The following is a 5,807-nucleotide window of genomic DNA, read 5'->3' as shown; positions in this document are numbered from 1 at the left end:
TATATTTTCATATTGCACTGTAGATGTGAGGGAGAACAAGCCTAAGGGTGGTTATCAGTGAATAACAAATTCATTTGAGGATGTACCGTATTCGACACACTGATGCAGCTCCTCTTATCGGGCCCGCTGGAACTGATTGGTTAAACTGGCATGGTGAATATACATCAGGGAGAGGCCACGCTCTGCATGCTAAAGTTCAACCTGCTTGTTTACCTCTCTCCAGAGAGCCGCAAGGAGGAGAGATTACAGACTTGGAGAAAACGAACGAAGCAAATGATCACACGTGTGGATGGCAGGACAAATGGTGAAGCTGTAAAATGGTAAAAGAGTCTCAAGGTGATGCGGCATCATTGCTTTCTGAAGAGGGAGGAGACAAGAGGGTCCTGTGCGAAATGTAACGTATCACATTAGCAATAGGGGTGGAAAATTATATGCATGAGGAATAATCAGAAAGTATACATCTTGTGCATGGTTTCTATTCAAAAACATATAATTTAATTACTCAAAAAACTGTATATTTACAAAATAAAAAATATGGCAAGTTTCTAAAATATAGTAATTACAATTGTTTTCATAATTATAAAATACAAATATATGTTATGCAATATATGTAAAACAAATATATGTAAATATATGTGATTAATAAATGATAATAGATATTAAAATAATAATAATAATTCATATTTATAATTATAATTATATAATACAATTATATACTTTATACTACCAGTCAATACTAATAATTCTTTTTTTTATGTTTTTAAAAGAAGTCATTTCTGCTCACCAAGGCTCTATTTATTTCATAAAAAATACAGTAAAATCAGTAATATTGTGAAAACTGTAAAATAACAGTTTTTATATTTGAATATATTTAAAAATTTAACTTATTCCTGTGATGCAAAGCTGAGTTTTCAGCAACCACTAGTCCATCAATTAAATGTGTCTACCAATTTAATTACATGATAAAAAATATTAACATAGAAAACAGTCATTTTATTGTAATAATATTTCACAATATTTCAGTTTTTACTGTATTTTTATCAAATAAATGCAGCCTTGGTGAGCAGAAAAGACTTCAAAAACAGATATTAAATACAATAAATAAAAAAAATGTATATTAAAAGTGATATGACTAGTGGCCAAGTATGGTAACCCATACTCGGAATTAGTGCTCTGCATTTCTCCCATCCCAAGTGCACACACACACACACACACAGTAGTGAAATCCACACACCGTGAACAGCCATATTGCTGCGGCGCCTGAGGAGCAGTTGGGGGTTCGATGCCTTGCTCAAGGGCACCTCAGTCGTGGTATTGAAGGTGGAAGAGAGCGCAGTACATTCCCTCCCCCCACCTACAATCCCTGCCGGACCTGAGACTCAAACTCGCGACCTTTGGGTTACGAGTCTGAATCTCTAACCATTAGGCCACGACTTCCCCCCCTTTTTTTTATAAAAAAAAAAGGAAAATATTGTCAAATATTGGCCTTCTTAACAGCACACAACCTCTACGAGCCCTTCCAGTCTGACTTTCGTCCATTACACAGTACTGAAACAGCCCTGGTTAAGGTTCTTAACGATCTTCTCTTAGCTTCTGATTCTGGTGCTCTCAGCACTCTCCTTCTGTTAGACCTTAGCTCAGCTTTTGACACTGTTTGTCATGAGATACGTCTCTCACGGCTTTCAGCAATTGGAATTACTGGCACAGCCCTTGAATGGTTTTCCTTCTATTTGACCGGGAGGCAACAATTTGTTATAAACCAGAAAAACAAATCATCTACCAAATCCATCAGTTCTGGTGTACCTCAAGGTTCTGTTTTGTGCCCTCTCCTCTTTACCATTTAAACGCTACCAATTGGACAAATAATTAAACGCTATGGGTTTAACTTCCACTGTTACGCAGATGACATTCAAATTTATTTTAGCGAACCTTCCACCAGTGTTTCCTCCGCCTGCATTAACTAATTGCATCAAGGAACTCAAGCGTTTTGGCTGGAGGCAAATTACCTTAAATTGAACTCTGATAAAACTGAGGTAATTCTGATTGGCTCTAAAGCTGTAGTATTTAAGCTCTCTGGCCAACTGATGGATCTGGATGGTGATCAGATTTTGCCCTCCACTAAAGTTCGCAGTCTTGGTGTTCTCATTGATTCCACTCTTTCATTCAATGATCACATTGGTAAAGTAGTAAAGACAGCTTTTTTCCACCTGCGTAATATCTCACATATTCGATCCTCTCTCAGTCAGCAGGATGCTGAAACTGTTATACATGCCTTCGTCATATCTCAACTAGATTACTGTAATTCAATTCTTAATGGCCTGTCAGCTAATAATATCAAACGACTACAATATGTTCAAAACTCTGCAGCTCGCTTGATTACCCACACAAGAAAGAGCGATCACATTACCCCAATCCTCTATCACCTTCATTGGCTTCCGGTTTCTTTGCGCATAAACTACAAGATACTAATTCTCACTTATAAAGCTCTTCATAACCTTGGTCCTACATATTTATCTGACTTCTGCCTTATGTTCCTGCCCGCTCGTTACGATCTTCTAGAGAGGGATCGTTAGTCATCCCTAAGTTTCGTCTGGTGACTATGGGATCTAGAGCTTACAGTGTTGTGGCTCCCAGATTGTGGAATGCTCTTCCCCAAAACATCCGTCAAGCATCCTCCCTTCTCTCCTTTAAAAACCTCTTAAAAACACACTTTTTCTATGAGTATTACTCTTCAGCTCTCAGTCTGTAATCTGTACCCTGTTATGGATGTTTATCTACATTCTCATGTATCTCTAATCTAACTTTGTAAGTGGTCTCTGTATATTACTCTGAGCTCTTGCTATGTGTTCTGTCTTCTGGTTTTGATGTTTATCTGTTTCTGTTCCTTAAACCTGACTTGTAATGTGACCTTGGGTTTTGGAAAGGCGCTATATAAATAAAAATTATTATTATTATTATTATTATTATTATATACAAGAGTGATTTGTCACATGACATTTACATCCGAACGCATTCCTATCCACTGCTCCACAACTTTATACTAACAACTAATACATTGTGCCAAACAAATTGCCTTAATAACAAGTGCTCTCTCTAAAGAACAGCAGGAATCTACAATTACTTCCAGAAAAAAAATTATTCAGTGAATGTCTGAAAATTTTGAGAACTACAGAAACAGACCCAGAAATAACACTAAATAGTCGACCCTAATGACTTTGAGTCATTTTCTACTGCTACTTGTGCCACCCTTCATAAACTACTCTCATTATGTTTTTTTTTCCACTGTGTGCTTGATCTGCATGGGCATCACTCTAATGGACGCATGCTGAAAGACATGCTTTCTTTCTTTGAAAAAGAGCAGGTGCTGTTGACATCATAGGCTATTAGGAGAGGAAAATGCTGCCTGACCGCATCAAATTCTGCATAGAACGTGAATTTTAACATTTAAATAAAATTTTTTATAAGATTTCAAATTTGTGGACTACTTACAAAAAAATAACTAAATAAAATAAAACACAATTTAAAATAGTAATTTAATAAAATAGAAATGTAACTGAAAAAAAAATGTATTTAGATTTTTACATTCTTGTTTTTCTTGCAATGTTTTTCTATAGATATTCCATTGGGAGAGGGACACACATAGTTTAAAACAGCTATTATATGGCATTTGTTTACATATATTTAAGTCTGGGGATCTACAATAAGTAAGAGAACAACACAGAAATACAGTACATAATTTTTCAAAAAGTTGGGTTGGTAATTTTTTATGTTTTTTTAAAAAAAAAGGTCCCTTATGCTCGCCAAGGCATTTAATTGATCAAAAAATACATTAAAAAAATGTGACATTACATTTTAAAATAACTGTTTTCTATTTAATTATATTTTAAAATGCAATATTCCTGTGATGTAATGCTGAATTTTCAGCAGCTAGGTGCTATCAATGGCAAAACATACTGATAAATAATGATCAAATGTAAAGCTTGAATTCACTATTAGTCATTACTCACATCACCCAGATGAAATTATAAGGTATTTTAAAGTATATTAACAATGTTGAAATATAAAAATGATTGCTTATTACACAAAATTAACGAAACAACAAAAAGTAGCATACAAAAATATATGAGGACTGTTTTGGCAAATAGAACGTATTAACAAATTGCCTAAATTAACACATAAAGCTAAGATTTATAAAACACATTTCATCCTTTCAATCTTAAAATCTGCTTCCAATTTATTTTACATTTTGTCTTAATGACCAATCCTTGATACTTACAGCTGAAAGACCATCACATGGTTATGATAGAAAATGTGAGAGAAAACAGAGAGATACTATTAGCAATAACATTTATCTTTATGCACAAATGCAGATGTTATTCAACTAATAAGTGCATGATGTCTTTCTGAAGTCTCGTCTGTCTCATTAAAATGAACATCCCTGATAGAAAAGCTGGAAGATAGAAGCCAATATTAGCTTGCAGTCAATCTTGGCCCTGCAACAATCCATACAGCATTTAGACTTAAGGAAAACACATTTTAGAGCTGTCCATGGCGGCTCTACACGTGCATAACAGAAATAGCAGAAATACATGATAAGGACGAATGCGAATTCAAGGGCTATTAAGAATTCCTCAGATGTGCACGGATATTCTGCAGGCTGCTGGATGGGCTCTTAAACTATTGACAAACCGATAATATATACATCACTGTCATCTTCTGAGAGTAAAAACCTGTAATCTTACAGACTTCAATCTAAAATGCTCACATACTGGCATAGGTGGGAAAATCATGTACAAAATGCACTTCAAAGATCTCTAAATGCTTTTTGGCATATGAATTGCGTGCACTTGGAGAACAAAAAAGCAATTAAACAAGCTCAAGGTTGTTGCTTTGTCTAATCAGCATTCTTTTAATTATGTAATTCGAGTTATCATCTAAGCAAAGTATAATTGGTTTTATGCATGTGCAAAACAGCAGTAAAAGCAACTCGGTGCTTGATAAGTGTGAAGAGGGATATATGACTGTCTCAGTCCCATATATTTCAACTGATATTTAAATCCATGCATGTCTCTTAAGGCTCATTTGTAGAACTGAATAATTTCTCGCCTCTAAAGTCTACAGACAGCCGATTCATCGCTTTGATCATAAATCAGAGTGAGACATGCAATGCACATATCTTCATTAGGACATACACTCACACATAAAGTTAAAGAAAAAAAAGTTAAAACTCTGTTATAATTTACTCTCCCAACTGATGTCGCTCCACATTCTAATGCAAAAGAGACTCTTTGCAAAGCTCTTTTCCATATAATAACAGTTCTAAGGGAGAACAGGTCTATTTAGTTACGTAAAGGACAAAACAACATAAAAGCGGTCCACATGACTTCTGAAGTCTTCTGAAGTTACATGATGTGTTTTGTGTGAGAAAAAGAAAATATTTCGGTTGACATTCTTGTCTGAAATCTTCTCAAAATACAAAACAATTCTACTACTGTGTTCCGCAGAAAAAACCCATCTCATTTTTAGGTGAAACATTATTTTCATCATGCTTCCTGATACTGTAGGTATGTCATATTTTAGTATTTGTCACGGTGTGGTGTAGAAGAAAAGCACGAATGCGATCCACATAAGGCAGGCAGGATACACACACACAGGCAACATTAAAACTGGACATGATTTTTATTATTATTTGTACAGTGCCATGGAAAGGTTTTTGCCCCCTTCCCCTTCCCCTTCCCATTTTTTTTTTTTTTTTTTTCTTTTTTTTCAAACTTAAAAAATTTAGATCATCAAACTAATTTTATAAC

Source organism: Sinocyclocheilus grahami, unplaced genomic scaffold (genome assembly GCF_001515645.1).
Source record: "Sinocyclocheilus grahami isolate Dianchi unplaced genomic scaffold, SAMN03320097.WGS_v1.1 scaffold485.1, whole genome shotgun sequence".
Taxonomy (NCBI): domain Eukaryota; kingdom Metazoa; phylum Chordata; class Actinopteri; order Cypriniformes; family Cyprinidae; genus Sinocyclocheilus; species Sinocyclocheilus grahami.
Note: the sequence above shows the minus strand (reverse complement) of the source record.